General features: G+C 65.0%; 1 protein-coding gene across 2 annotated transcripts in view; it reads left to right on the forward strand.

The window, feature by feature from the left end:
• The first annotated feature begins 11,641 nt into the window (after window positions 1-11,641).
• The window catches only part of CBFA2T3 (CBFA2/RUNX1 partner transcriptional co-repressor 3), a 45,303-nt gene continuing 34,880 nt past the window's right edge, over window positions 11,642-22,064 (forward strand). For both annotated transcript variants that reach the window (XM_044255551.1, XM_044255552.1), the window contains exon 1: window positions 11,642-11,753. The gene's annotated coding sequence lies outside the window, so the exon portion shown is untranslated. The remainder of the gene's footprint in view (window positions 11,754-22,064) is intronic.

Genomic DNA, 22,064 nt, shown 5'->3' on the forward strand with positions numbered 1-22,064 from the left:
GCCGGTGAGGCTGCGGGGGGTTGGGGGGGGCGGCAAGTGCTTTCATCCAGGCCATTGCGGTAGCCTTTGTCTCACGGGGCCGGGCCGGGCAGGGGGGCCGTCGGGGGCTCTCACCAGCCACCGCCCGCCTTCCCACCAGGAAAGCCCGGTTCTCCCAGCGGTGCACAGCAGCCTCCATCCGTGTCTGGCCTCAGAGCCGCTCCCTGGACCAGCCCTGCGCGGCAGGCGGGGGAGGACAGGCTGGCTCCCACCTCGGGCTGGGTGGGCTCCACGTGCCCCTGAACGATCGGAGCCTCTTAGCCAGAAAACACCCCTTGGGGGTCAGGGTCCGCTTGGACCTGGGGGATAAGCAGAGAGGTCCAGACGTGGCTCCCCTCTCTGAGGCTGTCTCCGCGTGTGTGAAATCAGGGGCTCGGTCTGGTGACATCTGTCCTCTGCACCCGGCTGTGAAAGTCACAGCTCGAGGAAGGGCGGGGTGACCCGGACAACTGTGGACAGAATGAGGGACAAGGGAGGGCTCAGCGGGATCCAGGGAGCCCGAGGGAGGCTGCTCCCTCCCCGGCACACACCCCCAGCCTGGAGCCTTCTCCCATCCCCTGGGGGCACGGGGCTGTCTGGTGCAGAGTTAATGGACAAAGGGAGAGCAGGATGAAGGTTAATTCCGTCAGCGGCTCACACAGTAGCAGACACTGGAAAGCTGTCTTGACAGGGCCATGCGTGTGGGCTCTGGACAGTCCATGCCCCAGGCCACGACGGTGGCAGGACACTGAGGCCGTGGCGCCGAGGGCCCCGGCTCCTGGGAGAAGCCATGGTGCGGCAGGCAGGCTGTTGTGGCGAACAGAAGGAGGCACCCGGCCCCAGCAGGACTTGCCTGGCAGAAAGTTCCAGGTGGTCACGGTGGTGGCAACCGCATGTGCGTGTGCGTCGGACGGGCGGGGATGCCTTATCTGATGCGGGAGTGACAGGACCAGACTCTCAGCTGTGCCTGAGGCCTGCTGGCGGGGGCCTGGGCCTCGTGATGGCCGCACCCCATTATCAGAGCAAGATGCGTGTGGGCTTGGAGACCGGCCGGCCGGCGACGGCGCCCCCTCAGGCTGACGGCTGGGCCCGTGTGCCCTGGCACCGCAACAGGCTGGTCCGTCCCCTCCTCTCCCGGGGGCCGTGGGGTAAGGCCGTGTGCCGGCCAGGATGCCAGGGGCAGGCGACAGAAGCCCCGGGGGAGCTCAGGCAGGACCGGGCATAACAGGCTCGGGGAACAGGCTGCGGGGAGAGAAGGGCGTGCTGCGCACAGGGCCGTGGGGCACAGAGGCCCCAGACAGACGGGGGTCCCCGACCGCTGAGCAGGGTTCTGAGGTGCAGCCGGGGGATGCAGCCGCGGGGAGCAGAGAGGCCCCGGAGGGCCAGCAGGGGGCTGCCCACAGGCAGGGCTGGTCCTGGCTTTCGGGGGAGTTTTGGAGAAAAACCCTAAAAATGAAGGAGTTTATGGTCTCTTTGCTGTGTCTTCCTGTGGGACGCACCTGGTCATACACTCGGCCCGTTTTCCTTGGGGCTGTAGACCCGTGAGTCGTTTGTCACAAGGGTCGCTCTCTCCTCTACCCGACGCCCCTTACCCTCCGGGCCCCTGCTCAGCCCCTCGGGGCACAGCCGTGACCACTCAGACAGCCAAGTGTGTCCGTCTGTTTTCGTCTGTGTTTCCTTCATCAGAAGCAAGTGTCCCCCAGACGCCTGGAATTCTCCCCTGATCCCGTCCCATTTTGTTTTTCACATTTTATTCCTTCACACACATGGAATTTCTTTTTCAAAGTGAGGTGAGGCGCTAGAAAAATTTCCCCCAAACCAGGACGGTGGTTGGCCTGGCACCTCCTGCCAGGGACTGCACGGCTCCCTGGGGATTTACACGACCCTCGTCCTGTGGACATTGCCTGTGATGCGGCCGCAGCGGCCACGCTTCCCGCGGCACGTGTCCACGGCCCACCCGATTCTCACCGGAAAGGGAGCGAAGACAAGCGAGAACTCAGAACTCATCTTTGGGCCGAGATGCGTGAGCCGCTCGGTGGTTACTGTCCGAGCTCATGGCCAGCCGGGCTGCGTTCCGGGGAGGGAAAGGTGAGCGGATGAGGCTGCCGCGTGGCAGGAATGTCAGAAAGTTAGAGAAGCAGAAAGCGGGGTCCCAGCAGCCACTGGCCACCCTGCACCTGCTGGGCCCCTTTCGGCCCCTTCCTGGGACCCCCGTTCCCCGACGGCATCTGTACCGTCCACCTGCCGATGGAGAGCCAGGGCCCTCCACTCCACTCCCCTGCTGAGGAGGCAGGGCGCCCCGTGGCGTGTAGGTGGCCACGGCGGTCCGCGGACGTCCCGTTGTCCATGGTTACACGGCGCCGTCTCTGTAACAAGCATCTGTGAGAGAGGAATCTGGCCATAGAAGCTGCTGGACCCGCTCACAGCTCTGGATGGCCGCTGCCAACGTGCCCTGTGGGGCAACAGTGCCCGTGCACCCCCCCCCCAACGAATGGTGTCCTTCTCAAATTCTGACCTTTTACAGTGCCTGATGATCTACCCTGGGCCTTTGATCCCCAGTGAGGTTCAGCCTCCCCGCGGTGTGGGGCCCTCTTGGGTGAGCGCCAGTCCCCGCATGCCATCCTTCCCTGACTTCATCCGGAGTCTCAGGAGAGTGGGGACGGGAATGCCGGAGAACCGAGGGCCGCAGATGGAGCGTCTGGTCCCCCGAGGGCTGCCTCGGGGTCAGCGGTGGGGCACTCGGGCTCTGTGCCCAGTGATTGGCCAGTGCCCGGGCTCTCCCCAGCTTTCCAGCAGCTCCCCAGTAGCCCCTGAACCCCACACCCTGATGGCGACCGTCTCCTTGGGTGGCTCTGTCTGGTTGCTGCCTGCGGTCTGGCAGGGAGGTGGGCCACCCTTCTGTGTCCTCCTTCCTTGTGACCTTCGACCGTGGTACGCACGGGCTGGCAGGCAGGTGGGCCTGGGAGGGGGCAGGCTGTGCCAGGCCAGATAACAGGGCACAAGTGAGCGGGGAGGGCCGGCAGCACAGCACAGAGGGACACGGGCGGGGGCCCTGGGCAGAGCTGCCCGCCACGCAGCGCACCCCCACACGAGTCCTGGGTCTCCCCAGGCCCCGGTTCCCTCAGCTGCAGAAACATGGGGCATCACTTGCCACAGGGGTTGTTTCAAGGTTTGAAACGAGAGGGAGTTTGAAAAGTGCCCATCACGGCACCGAACCAGTGGGAGGAGGCGGGGCGGTGCTCTGCCGGAGGGCTCCACCCGCCGAGGCCAGCGGGTACCTGGCCCAGCCTGGGACGGGGATTTTAGCGGCTCGGCTCTGCGCAGGGTCGTTGCTGATGTCACTGGAGAGCTTGTCTTCACAACTTTCCCAACTCGGCTGTCGTCCCGAGTTGGTTTTTTTTTAGATTTTGTTTATTTATTTGAGAGAGAGAGAGAATGAGAGAGAGAGAGCATGGGCAGGGGAAGGGGCAGAGGGAGAAGCAGACACCCTGCCGAGCAGGGAGCCAGACGTGGGACTCAATCCCGGGACTCCAGGATCAGGACCCGAGCCCGAGTCTGTCTTTGGTGTTCCTAAGCGAGGCTTCAACACAGATTTGAAAACACAAATGACCAGGAGTAAAATGGTGGGAGTGCCCACGGAACGTGCCGGGACCCTGGGACGCGGAGGCGCCCCGAGCCGGGCTGGGAGAGCCCTGGGGGGATCAGAGCCGGGTCTGCAGGGTCCATCCAGGCGTGGCCAGTGCCCACACTCGCCTGCCCACATCCCCTGTCCCTCTTCTGTGCGTGTCCTCTGGCTCCAGGCCTCCAGCCCCGGCCACCCCCATCTATGGCCCCCTTGGCCGCTGTGTGGAGGACCAGATGGGGGGCGTCCCCGCGGCAGGGACGGGGTGTCACACAAACACTCCAGTCCCCGGCCTCTCAGCACTTTGCAGATCTCCCCGGGTGCCCAGAGGACAAACTTCTGCGGCCCTGGGGGAATGGGCAGCTTCTGTACGTTTCTTCCATCCGCAGCCCAGGGCTTCCAGGCAGCCCGTCCCAACCATCCGCCAGCCTCATCTGTGTCCTCCTCCGGGGGAGCCAAGGAGGACCACGCCAGCCGTCCGTCTGGGCCCTGGCCCAGACCAGGGCCTATACCCCATTCTCAGAGCCCCGTGGGGTTAGCTTGCCCCCTGCCCACCTGCGTGGCTGGTCCCCTCCGTAGGGATGGTCTGAGCACAGAGACCGGTGAGTGGCTCATGCCGTGCCTTGGGTCCCTCTTTCTCCAGCTGTGGCCTCAAACGCCCGGAGTCACCTGGGGGAAAGGTCATCAGCGACCACAAGGTTCAGGACGCCTGGCTGGCCAGCCCTCCAACCCCATCTCGGGGGAAGGAGCCCGGGCAGTGCCCGGCTGACCCCAAAGTGGGGAATTGGCCATGGAAATCCTGTCTTTATTTAAAGCTCTGGCATTTTGCTCACCGTGGACTTTTCTGTCAGTGGTTGTAATATTTTTAAATATCGGATTAAAGTGTGGTTTATCTCGAATACTGAGGTTTTGGGTGCTGCCTTAAATTTTGGGCCTGAGCGTGGGCCTCCAGTCCCGATCCCGCTTGCACGACTCGGTGTGCTCCTGGTGTGTGGTCGAGTTGGGGGTGACCAGTAAGCCTTTGTGGCCCTTGGACAGCTGGGATAAAGAAAGACCCTCCAGCAAGGAAATGCAATGATTAGACTGCTTTTGGTTGCAAGAACCAGAAACTTTGGGTAAAACCAGCCTGAACATTAGGGCAATTAACTATTGAACTAGCAAGTGAAGGGGCGCCTGGGCGGCTCAGTGGGTTAAAGCCTCTGTCGTCGGCTCAGGTCATGATCTCAGAGTCCTGGGATCCAGCCCCACATTGGGCTCCCTGCTCAGCGGGGGGCCTGCTTCCCCCTCTCCCTCTCTCAAGTCAAATAAATACATAAAGTCTTTCTAAAAAAAGAATGAGCAAGGGCCGGATGGAGTCCGTGCGGTTTTGCGTCGGCAGCAGACGTGCACCGAGGACCCCGTCCCCTCTGTCCACCTGCCCCCAAGCCAGCACCGCTCAAGCTGGTAGCCCTGGGCAGCGGTAGGCCCAGGTCACCTGGAGAGCCCCCAGGCTGGGAGAAAATGGGGCAGTTTCTCCCGCGGGAAGCAGGCCGACTTTTGGATCCCATGTTCACGGCAGAACCAACCACCGGCAAGGGAACTAGCCTCCTTGTGAACCAGGGTACGGGGCGGGGGAGCTGCCAGGCAGTGTCCAGGGCTGCGCAAGGGCTGGGAGGGTCTGCAGCGGGGAGGAATGTATCCCTGACCTCCTTGGGGGGTGTGCTTGTGAGGAAGGAGGGGGGGATAAGGAGGGGCGAGGCAGTGGGCCCCAGCCCCAGGCAGGCAGGGGTCCCTACGGAGAACTCAAGAATTCTTTTCAGAGGTGGGCCGTGGGAGACAGGAGAGCTGCACACAGGGGCGCACCTTCCCTCCCCAAGCCCCCAGCACCGCCCGTGTCCCTGCTCTCTGGTGCAGCGTGCCCACTGCCCAGCCTGGCAGCCCCCATGCCGGGCAGACCAGATGACCCCCAGCCCACCCCTTGGCCTTCCTGCTGTGTCTCTGCCTGGGGCTTGGAGTGGGGCTTCTCTTGGCAGGAAGGGTCACTCCTGGATAGGAGCTGAGCCGATCTTGGGTGAGGGGGGAGAGCCAAGAGATGCGCTGGGGGTGGGGAGGGCTTCCTGGCTGGAGCCCCAGCTTCGTCTGCTTTCTGGTTCTTTCCCTGCGTGGACAACATAGAACCCCAGAATCCGCTTCCACACCAGCCACAGCGGGTGGCCGGGCACCGACCTGCTTCCCAGCTCTCCTCGAGGGGCCCCTGCCTCTCACTTCCCAAAAAGGCACAAGTGTCCCCACCGGGGCCCGGTCCTGACACCCCACCTGCGCCGTCCGGAAACACATCTTTTTGCAATCCCGGCGGTCTTCAGGGCTCGCTTGCCACAGGATTGGAGAAGGACTGCGGACTGGTCCGCTAAGTCATTTTATGACGGTCACCATGAGACTTGGGCACCGCGCCGTCCGGAGGAGGCCACAGTGTGTCTCGGGGGCACAGAGGCCTTCCTTCCGGGTCTATTGGTTGACGTGACCGGGTTTCTCCGGCTCTCACACGAGAACATGATTCGCGACTAACGGCCACAGTGACCTTCAGCGCCCCTGTTGGTGGTGGACGTACTGTGGTTTGGGGCGTGTACAAGGCCGGGTTTCCACCGTCACAGCATCAAACAGAGCAGCTCCTCTGCCCTAAACCCCGCAGTGCTCTGCCCACACCTCCCTCCCCCAACCTTGGCAACCACGGATGGTTTGACCAGCTCCGTAGTCTTGCGTTTTCCGGCTGTCACAGGGCTGGGACCGCACGGCAGGCGGCCTTTTCCGATTGTCTCTTTCTCTCCGAGATGTGCGTGAGAGGTTCTTCCAGATCTTTCCACGGCATGACAGGTCCCTTCTGTTCAGTGCTGAGTAATGTCCCCCATGGTCTGGACGGACCGCGGTGTGGGCGTCACGGAAGGACGATTTCGTTTCTCCCAAGTTTTGACAGTTTTGAGCAGAGCTGCCATAAACACCCGCGTGAGGGTTTCTGTGGGGACACTGGTCTCTACAATGCTCCGGTAAACGGCGACCTGCCTTCCCCGGTGTCCGTGCCGAGCTCCTTCCCCGCGGCCGTGAGTGAGTGCTCCTGTGGCCACGGGTTCTGGTCCCGGCCCCGTCCTGGTCTGCGCCCGTGGTGGTCAGCGCCCTGGGCTTCGGCCACTCGAAGAGCAGGCTCGGGGTGTCCCCCGGCTGTTCCCGCGTGTGTCTCCCGGTGCCGTGTGACGCGGACCATCTGTTCACACCGGATGCGCCATCCGTGTGTGCTCCTCCGTGAGCTCTGTCCGGGTTTTCCCTGGACTGGTTTTCTCCTCTTGTTGACATTCAAGCTCGTTCTCCGTGTTGGGCAACGGCCCTTCGTGAGACGCGTTCTTGCCGGTCCTCCCCTTGTCGCGGAGCGGACGCTTCTCGGCGCGGGGAGGCTCCGCGGACCAGATCTCTGGTGCTGTGTTGAAAAGGTCTTTGTGACAGCCGGGGACCTGCGTGAGGACGCAGGTGCTGAGGAAGAGTTTGCATATTTTTAATGGCTGGTGCTGGGCACGCCTGGGGGCTCAGTCTGTGAAGCCTCTGCCTTTGGCTCAGGTCAGGATCCCGGGGTCCCAGGTCGGGCTCCCTGCTCAGCGGGGGGTCTGCTTCTCCCGGGGCCCCTCCCCCCTCTTGTGTTTTCTCTCTCATAAATAAAATCTTTTTAAAACTTTTTAAAAAATGGGTAAGGCAGCTATCAAGCTGCTGTGATACCTATTCTCCCCACCCTTTTATCTTAAAAAAGTCCATGTTTATGGTACGTCAGATTTTATACTCCTGGCAGTTCTCTAAATTTCTGTTCCATCTTCTGATGAAACACAAGCATGTTCAAAGCGGTCCTGAGTCGTGCAGAATTCTTGATGAAGACCTGTGAGTCTGCAGCAGCCGACGGCCTGGACCCCCAGGCCGGGCAGACCCCGTGGAACTCCAGTTCTGCCAAAGCCATACAAGAACCCGAGCTCTCTGGGCCCCGGGTGTCCCCTTCAGGCCAGCGAGGCCGGGGGCAAGGCCCACCTCCCGGGCAGCTGGTGAGAGCCATGAGGACCTGGCAGGTGGCGCTTGGGGCCCCTGGCCAGGGCCCCGTACAGGACTGGGTGTGAGGGAGAAGGGGCCCTTGCAGCTCGAGGGGTCTTTGGCAGGTGACCCCCGAACCACACCGCTTCAAAATGCGCGGGTCCACTTACACACGGATTTCTCTTCCATCAACACAGCTGAGTTCCGTACGTGTGTTTTGTCCTCCTTTTGAGTTTCTGAGTGAGATTTTCTTTCCCCCAGCAACCTGCTGTAAGAGCGTGGCAGACAACGCACGTAACACACGGGGTGTGCGTTCACCGACTGTTTACGCCGTCAGTAAGGCACTGGTCAGCAGCATGCGATTAGCAAAGGTGTTGTGTTTTTTTTAAGATTTTATCTATTTATTTGACAGAGAGAGAGAGAGCACAAGCAGACAGAGAGGCAGGCAGAGAGAGAGGGGGAAGCAGGCTCCCTGCTGAGCAGAGAGCCCGATGCGGGACTCGATCCCAGGACCCTGAGATCATGACCTGAGCCGAAGGCAGAGGCTTAACCCACTGAGCCACCCAGGTGCCCCTTAGCAAAGGTTTTGGAAGTCAAATGTCACGTGTGGATTTTCAACTGCACAGGTGGGCGTGACCCAGACCCTCGTGTTGTCTGCCCCCACATTGTTCAAGGCTCAAGTGTACAAACCGCGTGTGTCTTTGTCAGAGCCCCGAGCCTGAAGCTGCCAGGTTAAGGCGGGACTCGGTGGGGGAAGCCAGTGCAGAGGCACTGGAGACGGCGGTTGGAGAGGACGGGGTGTGAGGGTTACTTTCCTAAGAGGCAGTGGACCCAGGGCCCCACAGTGAGCCCCAGTGGGTAGGTCAGAGACCCTGGGTGCTGTCCCCAGCTGTGCCGCAGAGCACAGTCCCTCTCTGTGCGTGTGAGCCCGGAAACGGGATGCTGGTGGGGCGCTCACTTCACTCGGGGGGCCGCGCTGCCACAAGGAAGGGGAGGTGGTTCCTCTCCCACGAGCTGGTCTCCTGTCTCTGCAGACGCTGGCACGTTGGAGGCTGCTCAGGGGCACCCGATCCCCACCCCACTGTCCCCACGGCCGTCCCTCCTGCTCTACGTCCCTCTGCCTGGCCCTTCAGTGCGGCACCGGCCTTGGCGCGGACTTGCCTGTGGTCTGGTCTCCTGGGAGGGGCGTCTGGCCTTGCTGGTCGAACTGCATAGGTCTCTTGGGAAGGGGTGGGATGCTTTTCCTTCAATGTCACCTTGCGGCGCCCAGCAGTAGGGCCTGAGCCACTTGCAATGTCAGAAACTGTCTGCGGGAGACCCGGTGGGTGAGAGGCAGTGTGGGCATTCAACCCCCACCCAGGGGGGCCCCTGTGGCCACAGACACGCCAGACAACCTGTCCGAGCCTCACCCTCACCTATGAAATGGGGCTCCGGGAGCACCTCTCTGGCAGATGGGTGGGAATTAACTGGGCAGCCTAGGGCTGCCCTTGGTGAACCCCCACGGCATCCACACTCACCATGGCCCTGATGTGGCCTTTGTCTGTCCTGTGCACCCCAAGCAGCAGCCCTCCCCCCGTGGTCCCTTCCCTCCTGCCACAGTTCCCTCAGGCCAGGAGGAGGGAGACATTGGGACGGACTCCAGGACCTGGAGCTCTGTCCCAAGGAGCACAGCTTCATTCTCCGGGTTGGGATCCTCTTGCATCTCTAGTGGTTCCCAGTCTCCCGCTTCACCTGATGACACTGTGAATGGTCATTTAACACTCGTCTATAGGGGGTCCGGTTCAGCGCCCCCCGGGGCCCATGCTGGGCCTAGCTTCTGCCAGCGTCCCACGTGAGCACAGTGCTGTGCCCGGGGGACAACTCCCAAGGCCAGCTTCTGGGCGTCGGCTGACTGCCCACGCGGCCCCTTCCCTGCACGTTGGCATCTCTGAAATCTAGAGGCATCTGGGGGTGACGATGGGGAGCTGCTCTGCTTTCTTAGGGACACATAAGGGCATGGCACATTTAAAATCAATGCTGTCTCAGAACCGGTGACATAAAGGAGGCGTTGTCGGTCAGTACCGGTACGTGAACTCTGGGACCTTCCGCAGCACGCCTGCTGCCTACTGATCCACATTCTTCTGTGAAATGGGCTCAGGACCCCCTGCTTTCCTGCAGGACCGGGCAGAGTCCACATTTAAGCACATGCGGAAAGCAACGGGAAAGAGATGCCAGACATTCGTCTTATCCTTTAATCAGTCACCACGCCCCCTCTGACCTCTCCAGGGACAGAGGCCCAGGAGGTCAAGGGTGACCCAGGGCCCCAGGGGGCGGCCACAGGAGGAGGGGCAGGGACAGGTCCCCTTCTCCTCAGGCCTCATCCCGAGCCTGCGCAGCCCTCCTCTGCCTGGCTCAGCTCCGGTGGGCCGTGCTCAGTCCGGAGAGGTCGGTCTGGGGCTGGGGAGAAATGGGCCTGGGAAGCAAGCCGGGGAGGACCGGGCACTTTTTGGCACCTCGCTGCATGTTTATACTTGGGAATTAGGGACCTTGGACCTTCACATGCAGATTTATGCCAAATAAGAGGCAAATCAGGGCACTGCGCTTCCCAACTTCTGGTCCCCCTGTCTGCTACGACACCCTAGGACCCCGGTTTATCTCTGAGAAACAAAGTGCGTGTGGTTCGGGGGAAGAAGGAAAGAAAAAAGCGCCGATTTACTACCACTTTCGCACCAGGCAAACGCATCAGTTTCGCCACAAAGCGCTGTAAGGAAAGAGGAAAAACGGGTGGGGGGTGGGGAGCTAGGGCAAGGGCTGCCCGCGGCTGGGGCATTTCTGCAGACGTTCAAAGAATGGTATGCAAATACATGCAAAGTACATGCAAATGTCCCCAGGCCGAGCGGCCCGGGAGCTGGAGACCCTGCGGCCCCCGCACTCTTGCCGGGGTGAGCGCGGGGAGGGGGCGCGCGGGGCGCGCGGTGCCCGGGGCGCGCGGCGGGGGGAGGGCGCCCCCTGCCGGCCGAGCGCGGGGCCGACCCGGACCCCTTCCCGCCCCGCGCGGCGGGCAGGCGGGGGAGTGGGGGGGCGCGGCGCCCGGAGGAGGGGCGCCCGCTGCTCGCCTCCCGCCCGGACGCCAGACGCGCGTCTCCCGACACCGCGAGGCCGGCGGCCGCCGACTGCTGCGAGGGGGTGCGCGGCGGCGCGCTCGGCTCCAGCCCCACCCGCCCGCCCGGGGCGCGGCCTGCGGAGCCGGCGGGGGAGAGGGGGCGCAGGCGAGGGGCGCGCCAGGCACGGGACCCGCGCTCCCCGCGCGACGCCCACACCGCTGCCCCCGCGGCACCCCGGCCCCCGCACGCCCAGCGGGCACCACCCCCTCCTTCCAGAGAAGCGCGCGTTGCCCCCAACGGCACCCCTCGTTTCGCCCCCGGCCACGGCCCCGCGCCCCGCCACACCGCGCCCCGCGTACACGCCCCGCTCGCACTCGCACCCGTGCCGCCTGCCGAGGTCGCAGGGCGCGCCCCGGGCTCCGCGGCCGCCCCACCGGCGGGGTCTGCGGTCGGCCTCGAGCGGCGGCGGGCGGAGCCCCTCGCCCGCGCCGGCCCCGCACCGAGCCCGGCCCCGAGCCCGCCGCCCGCCGCCCGCGCCCCGGGGCGGAGCCGAGCGCGCCGGGCGCGGGGCGGGAGGCAGGTGGCGCAGCGGCGGCGGCGGCGGCGGGGGGCAGGAGGCGGGGGCGGAGCGCGCGGGGCGGGGGCCGCGGGGCCCCGTGAGACGCTCGGGCGAGCGCGCGGCAGCCGGAGCCCGGCGCCCGCGAGTCAAAGGCGCGGCGGCTGGAGCGGCGGCCGCGGAGGCCGGAGACCGCCCGGGGCGGCGTGCGCGCTTTGTTCCCTCGCGGGCGGCCGGGCGGGCGGAGCGAGCGGCGGGAGCCGAGCCCGGGCATGGCCCAGGCGGCCGCCCCGCGCGCCCCGGCCCCGCCGCGCGCCTGAGCCCCGGCCCCGCCGCTCGCAACGCCGCGCCTTCGCCCCCAAGTTACGCGGGCGGGGACCCAGTTCGAGGAGGAGCCACTGGAGGAGCCGGGCCGCCTCCGCCGGACCTCCGGACCGTAAGTGCCCCGTGCGTCCCGCGCGCCACCGCCGCTGTCACCCGGACTCCGCCCGCGGCTGCCGTCTGGGGGGGGGGGTTCCTCGCCGCCTCGCGGAGCGTGCGGGCAGTCCCCGGGCGCCCCCTCCCCACTTCGGAAAGTTGGAGCCCACGGCGGGGTGGGGCCAGGCCAGTCAGTGCCCACCCACTTCGGTCCCTGCACCGCACGGCGAGCAGAGCTTGACCCGCGGGGGGTGTGGTCAAGCCTAACGCGAGGACTGCGTGCGGGAGGTGGGGTGTCCCGCAGCCCCCCCCACCCCCGTCTGGCGCCTGGGCTTCCTGACAAAAGGCCTGGTCCAGGGGACAGGGGACAGGGAGGGGGCACAGAGAGCGGCCGCAGGAGAGATGGGGGGTGGGTCTCCTGTCTTGTTTTAGTCCCTAGCCCTGCCCCTAGGTAGGTGGCCGGTTGCTTAAGCGCGGTGAGGTCTGCCCAGAGCCTGGGGGAGGGGGCTGCCCCCCACCCCGTGTGCGGGGATAGGGGCTTCACGGGCCCTCCGTGGGGTCCCAGCAGGCAGCCATGCCTGGGACGCAGTGATTCTGCTCACAGCCGTTGGGAACCGTCCATCTGCGTGTTGGGCAGGCCGGGAGCCAGGCTGTGGGAACGGCTCCGCTCCGAGGGAGGTGTGAGCCGACGTGGAGGGACAGATGGCTGGAAAAGCAGCCCTAGACGGGCTCGCGGAGAGCAGAAGGCAGCGGGGCTGGTGGCAAGCCACACTCTGAGCTGCTGGGCTCTGAACACACAGCCTCGGGCTGTCCCTCCTTCCCGCCCCTGGGAGCCGCACGGGTGTGTGTGTGTGTGTGTGTGTGTGTGTGTGTATGCGCGCGTGTGCTGGGCCCGGCAGCCACAGAGGAGTGGGCAGACCCCGGCAAGTGTGCACACTCTTCCTCCAGAAAAATAGCTGCGTTCCCCACATTTGGACCTTGGCTGGCGGACTCCCGGCTGCTCCCGACTGGGGAGAATATTTCCTTTGAGAGTAGCTGAGACCCTACGCTCCTGCATCAGGCTGGGGTCTCTGGCCCAGCAGCCAGGATGCTGCCTCCGCATGTCCCACAGGCTTGCGTTTCCTCTCCTGGCCCTAGACATGGGAGGGTCCCAGGATGTCCCCTAAGAGCACTGGGGCTGGCCGGGGACAGCTGGGCAGCTAGTCCGTACCCTAGCTTTGCTCCTGCAAGTTGCTGCAAGGTTTGAGAAACTTCTTGGGGTTGGAGCCTGGGGGGGAGGGGCGGGCAGGGCTAAGAGGCCCAGAAGTGGCTCCCAGCAAGGGCAGGGGCAGGAGGGCCTGGCACCCAGTTCCCTGGCACGATGCAGACAGCTGGCGCTGTGACAGGCATTTGCCCCACCCCCCTTCTGCCCCCAGGTTAGGAGATAGGGGAAGCGGGAGACTCAGCCCAGCCACTGGGCAGGCCGAGGGCTCCGCTCCGTGCAGCCATGTGCAGCCATCAGGCGCTGGCCCGGAGCTGGCCCAGCTGTGCTTCCCCGCCGCTCCCGACACTGAGAGGGGAGCAGATGTACGGCCCGCGCTCCCCGAGAGCTAGACAGGCACAAGGCAGGAGGAGGAGGTCAGGTTAGGACCAATTATCTGGTGGAATCCGGCTTTCTCTGGAGGTGCCTTGGTCTCCGGGAGCCCAGGGAGAAGGGACAGGCCTGTGGTGCTCCTGGCTGTCCGCAAGGCCAGCCGGGGCTGGTAAGCCGGGGCGTTTCGGCTGCACCTCTCCCTGCGGGATGCTCCGGGGCTGCAGGGCCCCCCGCACTCCCTTCCCGCCTAGAGCTCCTCCTCGGTCACCGGGTTATCTGCGTAATTGAGTTCCCACCTCCAGGAAATCTCTGATTCGGCCCCACATATTTTCATTTCTGCATGACTGGAAGAAATTAATTTTCCTTCCTACGCAAGGATCTGGAGACGCCGGCAGGCTGGGCCACTAATCCTCAAGATCCAAGCCATCGGGGCTGCCAGGTCGGGGTGGGGGGGACGGACGGCTGCTCCAGCCCTGGGTGGGGTCCCGGCCACGCCTTTCCCTGCCACCTTCCGGAACTGTCGCGGCCCTTGGCTGGGCTTCCCCGCCCGGCTGCCCCACCAGTGGGCTGAGCTCGGCGCCGTCTGATTCATCCCCAGCCTCCCACGGCGCCCGGGCCTGCAGGATGGCTGTTGGTTCCCGTGGGTCCCAGGTCCTTTTCTGAGTCATGTATCACTGCGCGTGCACACGTGTGTGTTCGGAATCCCAAACACGGAAGAGGCTTTGCGGCCCGTGGGCCCGGCCCGTGGCAAAGAGCTGGCATCCAGTGGTGCCTAACGAGCGTTGCTTGCGAGGAGGGAACCGGCTCTCCTGTGGGGCAGCCCTGTCCTGCCCCCGCACCTCCCCCACCTGCGAGGGTCCCTGGGCCTGGCTGAGCGGCTCCCGCTCCCGGAGGCAGGGTGACAATGGGTGGGGGTGTGGGAACTGTATCTCCCTGATGCCCAGAGAGGTGGGGGCCCGTCAGGGAGGGGAACCCATGCCTGCCTGTTGCCCCCGCTCCTTCATCGTGCCGAGACTGCAGGTGACGGCTGCTCCCCCTACCGCGAGGGCCACCTGTGCCCCGGCCCCCGGCCCCGGCCTGACTACCGGGTGCTGATCAGTGGTTAATCCCCCGATGCGAGTCCCTCCCCTGGACAGGCCCATGGGGCGCAGCGGTGACGGCCATCAGCATGGCACTGCCGAGAGTCAGAGTTCCCCCTGGTTCCGGGATGGGGAGGAGGAACACCTCTATCCTGTCTGGGCGATGGAAGCCCGGGGCAGACCCCTCCCCCACCCTGGGGCCCTGGGGAGGACAGGAGCTGGGAGGGGACATTGTCATCGGACACCCTTGAGAACCCCATGGACATGGTGTGTCTGCTAGTGGAGGAGAGGACACAAACTCAGCGCCTGCCGAGGAGCTGGTGTCCCCTCCCGTGTGGGGTGGTGGAGGGGCGGGGCGTCCTGCACCCCGGGACTCGGGCACGTGAGACTGTGGGCTTGCCGTGGACTGGTAACTGCAGAGGACCGGCCCCGGAAGGAGTTCGTCATCCGCGGCTCAGCCCCCGGGCAGGTCGCAGGGAGCCCTTGTGTCGTGGGGGACGGGCGCAGAGCGGTCCTGAAGCAGGAGTGACCTAAGTCACATCAGGGCCCACAGGCTGGGCAGGGCTGGGCTTCCTCGTGTGTGACCTTGCGACAGACTTGCATGGGGGCACCCTCGCTGTCCCATCTTCCAGGCGGGGACCCAGAGGCCCGGAGAGGTTCACCAGAAGCAGGCGGGCAGGTGCCACACTGCTCCAGTGACCGAGGGCAGACCGTGTGTGGTGTCCGTCCCTTCACTGTCTGCACACAGTGCGGCCGTCCAGAGGGACAGAGTGGGGCCGCTGAGTCCGGAGGGGCAGGAGGGGTCTGGGAACTTGGGGTTGGTAGATGTCCATCTGGGGTGAAGCCTTTGGGGCCCGGGCTCAGTGGGGGGCACTCAGAGGGTTTAACCAAGGCTCCTTCTCTGGACCCGTCACAGTTTGGGGAGACCGGGTGTCTGGAGTCCCAGCCAGATTGGGCGGGCAGCATGCTGGGGGCTTCAAGGGGCCAGTCACCCTCTGGACCATCTTCACCCTGCAGCTCTTCGTCTTCCCAAGAGGACTGTCGGAGGTGGCGAGCCACACCTCCAAGCCCTTTCCTGGGGCTGCGACCCCAGACTTCTGGGCAAACAAGCAGGTCTGGTTCTATGTCCAAGGATCCCCCAAAGCTGGGATCCCCTTCATGTGGGGCTTGGATGAGGCCGTGCAGAAGGTGGGGGCTGCAGGGGGTGGCTTGACCCCGGCTGCTTTGGTGGGCTGCCTTTAGCCAAGGGCACAAATGCAGGTGCAGGCTTTGGTGTCTGGAAACACATTCTTAGAGCAGAAACCGCCCTTAGAGCGTCAGGGGAAGGACCCAGGCCGAGGTCTGGCGTGTGGGATGGAAACTCAGGACGTAGCAGTGATACTCAGTTCCCAGTTCCCGCTTCTGGGCTCACAGCTCGACTGGGGGCGCGGGGCACACAGCTGCGCCGCAGCCTCAGACGTGCAAGGAAACGCTTCCCACCCGTGCTTTTTGCAGCACGGAAACAGAAGTGAAGACTTCTGCTTTTCGTGATTCCTGGGACCTCACGGTGAGCCAGACGTCCCTGGGAAGGAAAGCAGAGATGCATTTGGCGGTAATAAGGAAGAGGTCTCTTCCGGCTCTGCCATTGACCCACACGCTCAGCGGCTGCACTGGTCCTGTTCGCAGTGTGCGCACTGCACAGCTGGGCACCACTGGGGGCCTGGGGTGCCTCTGAGGCTGGGAGCCTGGTGGAGATTTGGGGAGGATTCCAGGCACAGGCTCGTTCATCTCCGTACTGGGGCAGAGAAAAGTCTTTGGCAGGGGCAGCGCGGGAGGAGACTGTGGCTTGTGGGGGGGGGGGTGGGCAGCACACGGGCTTCTCTGAGTTCTGCTGCTTGGACGGGAACCCCAGGTCCCCTTCCAGTGGCTGTGTGACGTCCGCAGGTCGCTTACCCCTCTGTGTCTCAGTCTCAAATGCAAAACACAGTCCCACAACCCCGTCCCTCTTCAGATGGCGCTGAGGCGTGCAGTCTCTCCTTGCTCCCCTCTGGCCTGTGGACGTGGCCGTCACGTTCCCACTCTGCGGCGTCCCCGTGGCCATCCTGGGGTTTGCTGGTGAGTGTGGGGACCTGGTGGCTCTGTGGAGGGGGAACCCTTCTTTCTGCCCCTGCCAGACAGCCTTGTGCGGGCACTAACTCTCCCTGCACCTGTGTCCCACAGTGCAGCCCAGCCCCCCGCTGCTGACCCTCTGCCCTGTGTGCAGGGACACCAGCCCTCCCCCCGTTCCACTGCATGGAGGGGACACCGAAGCTGAGGCCATCATGTCCCGCGGCTACTTGGTGACAGAGGTGGGATTCCAACCCAGGAACCCCGGTCACCTCACTCTCCGTCTCTGCCGCTCCAGGGTCCCCAAAGAGCAGGGGGCCTTGGGGTCCCGTGGCTCCCGCTTCTTCCCTTGGGCAACCCTGCACAGCCTCGGCAGCCCAGCCTGGACCCCTTCCTGCCGTCCTCCCCTGTGCCCAGGCGTGGGAATAGGACCTGCCAGCCCTGGGCAGAGGGTGCCGCTTGCGTCTATTTGGCCATGTCCGGGGTGCAAGGAAGAGGCGGCTTGTGGGCCGCTGATAGCGTGGGTGTCCGTGGCAGGCGTGGCCACGGGTGCCGCGGGGTGGCCCTCTGCCGAGACCGCGTCCTTCCGAGCATCTGGCCACCCACTCCTCCCAGGGCCTCCAGGGCCTGTCCCCCCGCCGGGCTCTGGTCTGCAGGCAGGAAGCAGGATGGACACCGCCCAGCTGTGGGGTGTCCATCCGCTGTGGCCCCCGCCGGTCGCGCCCCTCTGACCTTCCGGGTCCCGTCCGTCCCCCACCTCGGCTGGTGGGGTGTCCTGCGGAGGGGGCGGCTCCGGCGCGCACACGGGAAGCGCGCCCTCTTGTGGTGGCTCGGGGTGGGGTGGGGGTCTGGGCCGCGACCCTCCCCACCCCACCGCGGTCTGATTGGGTGGCAAGAGTCCCTGTCACCGAAATGCGGCCCCTCTGGGTGCCTCTCGCAAGCGTGGGGTTTCACCGGCTTCTCCCGCGGGACGCGTGTTAGAGGGTCGACTCCCTCGCGCCCCGGGCCGGAGGCCGCACCCGCAGCACGTGTTCTCCAGGGCAGCTCCCTTCCGGAAGCGCCGGCTCCCACCAGCCTCGGGGGCCCCGGGGCTGTGCCCAGCACCCCTGTGCAAAGCAGACGTGTCCGTGACACCAGGTGGCCACCTGTGACGCCTTAGACTGTGGCCCTGTTAAAAACAGGCAAGGGAGACGAGGACGATGTTAGCCGTACGACTTACCGAACCCGACGTACCCACATGTCTTTCCACTCGGCGGTTGACTTTTTGAATAATTGAGACCTTTCTTTTTTCTAAGAGACTTTGAAGTTCCGTATGCATTCGACGTGGCGGGCATTTCAGTTCTGGACAGCCACGCCGGCCGGCTCACGGCCGCACGGTCCCACGGAACAGGGCAGAGGGCACAGGGTATTCCCAGAGGACCCGCAGTGGGCACGGCTGGGGTGGCCCTGTGCAGCGCAATGGGGACAGCCCCGTGGAAGCGGCGGGCCGCGGAGGTGGGAGGGAGGGGCTCCAGGCAGGGAGAGGCTGGGTGGTAAAGCCAGATGGCAGGACCCTGGGGCAGAGGGGATGCAGAGGGGACTCTGGCTTTTGTCCCTGGAGCCCCCGAGCCTGGCTGGATGGCGTGGAGATGGGTCGGATTTGCATTTTGAAAAGGCCGAGCAGGGCAGAACTTGGGGAGACCAAGGGGGACCGTGTCCAGACACAGGGCCCTGGGAGAGGGTGGTCAGGGCTGGACAGCTGAGGGAAGCATCCAGGGCGACCCTGTGTCCTGGTCAGTCTCCAGAACGTGCATGTGTGCAGGGAAAGCTGCGCCTCCTGCCCCTTGCCCTGCATGTGCCACGGGGAGGTCCCGCCACCACTCAGAGGCTCCTTCTGTCCCACAGTCTGCGTGTCTGAGGGAACACGCGGCCCAGGGCGCTTCTTTCCTAAAACGGGGTACTTCTCAGCCACCTTTACTTCCTTCTTTGCCTTGTGAGGAAGGCGGGGAGGGCCCTGTACCCGGGGGGGTGTCCGGCCAGAAGCGGAGTACCACACTCCAGGGAGCGTGACTGAGCTGTCCTCCTGCCTATGGAGTCCTCGTGTGTGTGAGTGTGTGAATGAGCGTGCGTAATGGGTGTGTACAGGTGTGAACACCAGACCAGAAGGAAGCGTGACCTCTGACCTGGCTGTCCAGAGGGTGGCTGCCCTCACGCACTTGGGGGAGCCCACGGGCTGGCCTGTGTGTCCAGGAGGAGGGACTGGGAGCCCACGGGCTGACTGCACAGCAGGCCCAGCAGCACGGGCCCCCAGCTCGCCTTCCCAGGCCATCTGCACTCCAGCCCCTGGGAGCTGCGTGTGGAGGGTCCCCAGGCTCAGAAGTCCGAGTAGGCCAGCCCCTGCCAGGACCCCGCAGACCGGAGACCCACGTTGGCGTCCGGCGAGATGTCTAGCAGAGGACTCACGGATGGGACTTCATCCCCAGGACACCCGTCACCACACACCTACACGACTGTCCCGGGACACCTGTGGCCACGCGGCCCGCGCACTAACCTTACTCGGCGTATCACGTGGGCTGGTCCTTCAGGCTCTTCTGCGTCCGCGTGAACGCTCCTTTCTGCATCTCAGCGGGCCTGGCAGTCAAATACCTGGTCGGGGGACCCAGCACAGCCCCTGGCCCTGTCAGGCTGGGGTGGACACAGTTTCTCTTTCCAAGTGAGGTCAGAGCTTGCCCAGGGTCTGGGGCTTTGAGGTTGAGGACACGGGTCCGGAGGTGGCTGTGAACTGGACCTGACCTCCCTCGAGCACGTGTATGGAGGGGCTTCGTGTCTGCTTCTTGAAGGGGCTGGGACCCCCGAAGCTACTGCCCGGACCCCTTCCTGTCTGGTAACCCTGACATTACAAAGGCCTTCAGCCCAGTGAGACGCCCCGGGGCGTGCCTACACATACTGGGTGTGGGGGACATAGACCGAAGCCGCGTGTCCCCAGCCTGCCCAGGCCTGGCCTCTGCCCTCCTCATTCTCGACGCCAGCAGCCCCAGGGGAGAGCCAGAGCAGGGGTCAGCGAGGGCCGCACCCGGCCTGCCGCCTCTAGGGTCTACAAGGGCCTGGAGCCTGGGAAGAGGGAGGCTGCCGTCCTTCCGCAGTCGAGCCATGGTTAAGCTGTGCCCAGCCTGTGCTGTTAGCAGTGTAGACGGGCTGCTAGAAGGCAGGGGGGACGTCCCTTCGTGCCTGGCCTCCGTCTCCCCAATAGGTGTTTTATTTGATTGTGGTCAAACACACAGAGCGTCAAACTGCTGGCCTGCGCCATTTCTCGGGGTCAGGTCAGCGACGTTAAATACATTCACACTTGTGCACCTGCCGTGCCGTCTGCCTCCGGAACTTTCTCATCTCCCCTAGCCAGAGCCCCGGCCGTGCTGCGCCTGCCAGCTGTCTCTGTGTCTGTGCGTCGGACTCTTCTGGGGACCTGGTAGAAGGGACTCTTGCCGTGTCCGTGCTTCTGAGCCCGGCTGACCTCCCTGAGCCTCGTGCCCTCCAGGTCCGCCCACGCGGTGGCCCGCGTCAGAACGGCCTTCCCTGTGACGGCTGAGTCACCGGCCGGACGGACCGCGTCTGCTCACCATTCCTCTGCGGGGGGCCCTCGAGCTGCTTCCTCCCTTCGGCTGCGGCGAGGCTGACGCTGGCGCGGGGCGCGGCCGTCTCTTCGAGTCCCTGCCTTCGCTTGTCTGGTCTGTACGGCTACAAGGGCAGTTGCGTGTTTGGAGGCGCGGCCCTGCGACACCTCCGTGTCACTTAGAACGTTCGCACCGTCCCCTCTAGCCCCCAGACTCTGTCATCCCCCCAGAGACCCTGTCCCCGCTAGGACCCCCGCGTCCAGCCCCAACGGCCGCAGATCCCCTCCCATCCAGGTGGCCTGGCCCGAGCACCCTGCGGCCTCTGTGGCTGGCTGCTGTGCTCGGGGTTTGCACACCCGTCGCCGCGGCCACACGTCCCTCCTCGCGGAGCGAACGGCGCGGCTGCTGCGTGGCGCACGGGCCTCGGGTTGTCTCCGCCTCTCGCCTCGCGGGTCCTGAGCCGTGGACCCTCGTGGGTGTGTCTTGTGGGGTGTGCGTCTACAGCCCATCTCCCTCCCATGCCATTTCTCGGGGCGGTACCTGCAGAAGGACCGGCGGACCCTCGGCCCCCCAGCCAGTCCGTACACGGGGCAGAATTTAAACCCCGGGTCTTGGCCTGGGTGCACAGTTAAGACCTCCCCCTTTCTCCGAGTCGGGAGATAGGGCGCTCCCTTGTGCCGCGGAAATCCAGTCTCCCCATCCAGGCTAGTCGGGCTTCTGCGGTTGAGAGACATTCAGCGGAGGCCAGCACGGGGACTGGCGTGGGGGTCCGCCCGCTCAAAGGCCCCGGGGCAGGACGATGGGCAGCGCACGTGAGGACCAGCCGGGGGACGCGTGGGTGGGCTGTGCGTGGGAGGGCGACGGGCGGGGGATGGAAGCCTTGGGTGGCTGCGGCACTGGTCGACCCGGAGGCTCGGGGCGCCTGCCAGCGGGGTGTCTGGTCCACGGCGGGGGGCCGTCCTGCCAGAGAACCCTGCTCCGCTTGAGGGGAGAGGGAGTCCTGCCTCCCCGCCACGCCCCCTGGAGCGTCCCCGCCGGTGAGGGTGGGACGCGGGGCCTTCTGGAGGCCGGGACCTTGTCTTTCTGCCTACCCCCCTTCTCTGACTGTCTCTCTCAAATAAGTTGCCATGGACGTTGTCACGCTGCCCAGAGTGTGTGACATGGGGTCTGGTCTGAGGGCTCATGGAAGACAAGGGTGCAGCGGCCCCAGGAGCTCGGGGCGGCCCCGAAACCCCAGGAGGTAAGCCAGACGCTCCACCAGCAAAGGGCACTCCACAGGCCCTGCCCAGCCCATCGGGGGGCACCCCCAGGCCCGGGACGGGACCTCAGGCGTGTCCCCAGCCTCTCTGAGCCCCAGCTTTCCCTGCTGCCAAAGGGGAGACGTCCCCCACCAGCCTCGGGAGCCACCCCTGCAGAAGACCCCCTGGGGCTGTTTTGACTCAGCAGGAACCTACCCCAGGTCCCCTCAAGCTTCTGTGAGACCATTTGGTGGAATGCGTCAAAACATGCAGAAGGTTCCCGGAGGGAGGCGGCTCCTCGCGTGCCCCCCCGCTCCCCCCACACACAGCTGCCACCGCGGCTGCGCCAGCCCAGGCCCATCTGCCGGCCTGGTGCCTTCCCACGGCGAGGGAGGGGGCAGGGCTGCACACGGGCACTCTGCCCGTGGTGCCCATGGCCCCCGTCACTGTCCAACGAACACCAGCACCAGGCTCCTGCCCTCCCTGCCCCCCGGAAACGGCCCAGCTTGGGGCTGGCGCAGGGTGGGGACGCCGCACCCCAGGCTGGACCCCAGTGAGTGCCACTGGCCGGTGGAGTCCTGTGCTCTCAGAACCGTGTCTGTTACGAACGTCGCCCCGATGCCCGTCTTACCCGTGGGATGTGATTCTGTGGTTCGGGGCAGAAATGATTCCTGGGTTCCAATGAGCCCCCCTTCAGGTTTCGGGCAAGGGCGTCCCCCACCCCACCGAATTCGTTCCTCACAGAGAGAGGGTGAGTCTTGGCCC

This window comes from Neovison vison, chromosome 7 (assembly GCF_020171115.1).
Source record: "Neovison vison isolate M4711 chromosome 7, ASM_NN_V1, whole genome shotgun sequence".
In the NCBI taxonomy this organism is placed as follows: Eukaryota; Metazoa; Chordata; class Mammalia; order Carnivora; family Mustelidae; genus Neogale; species Neogale vison.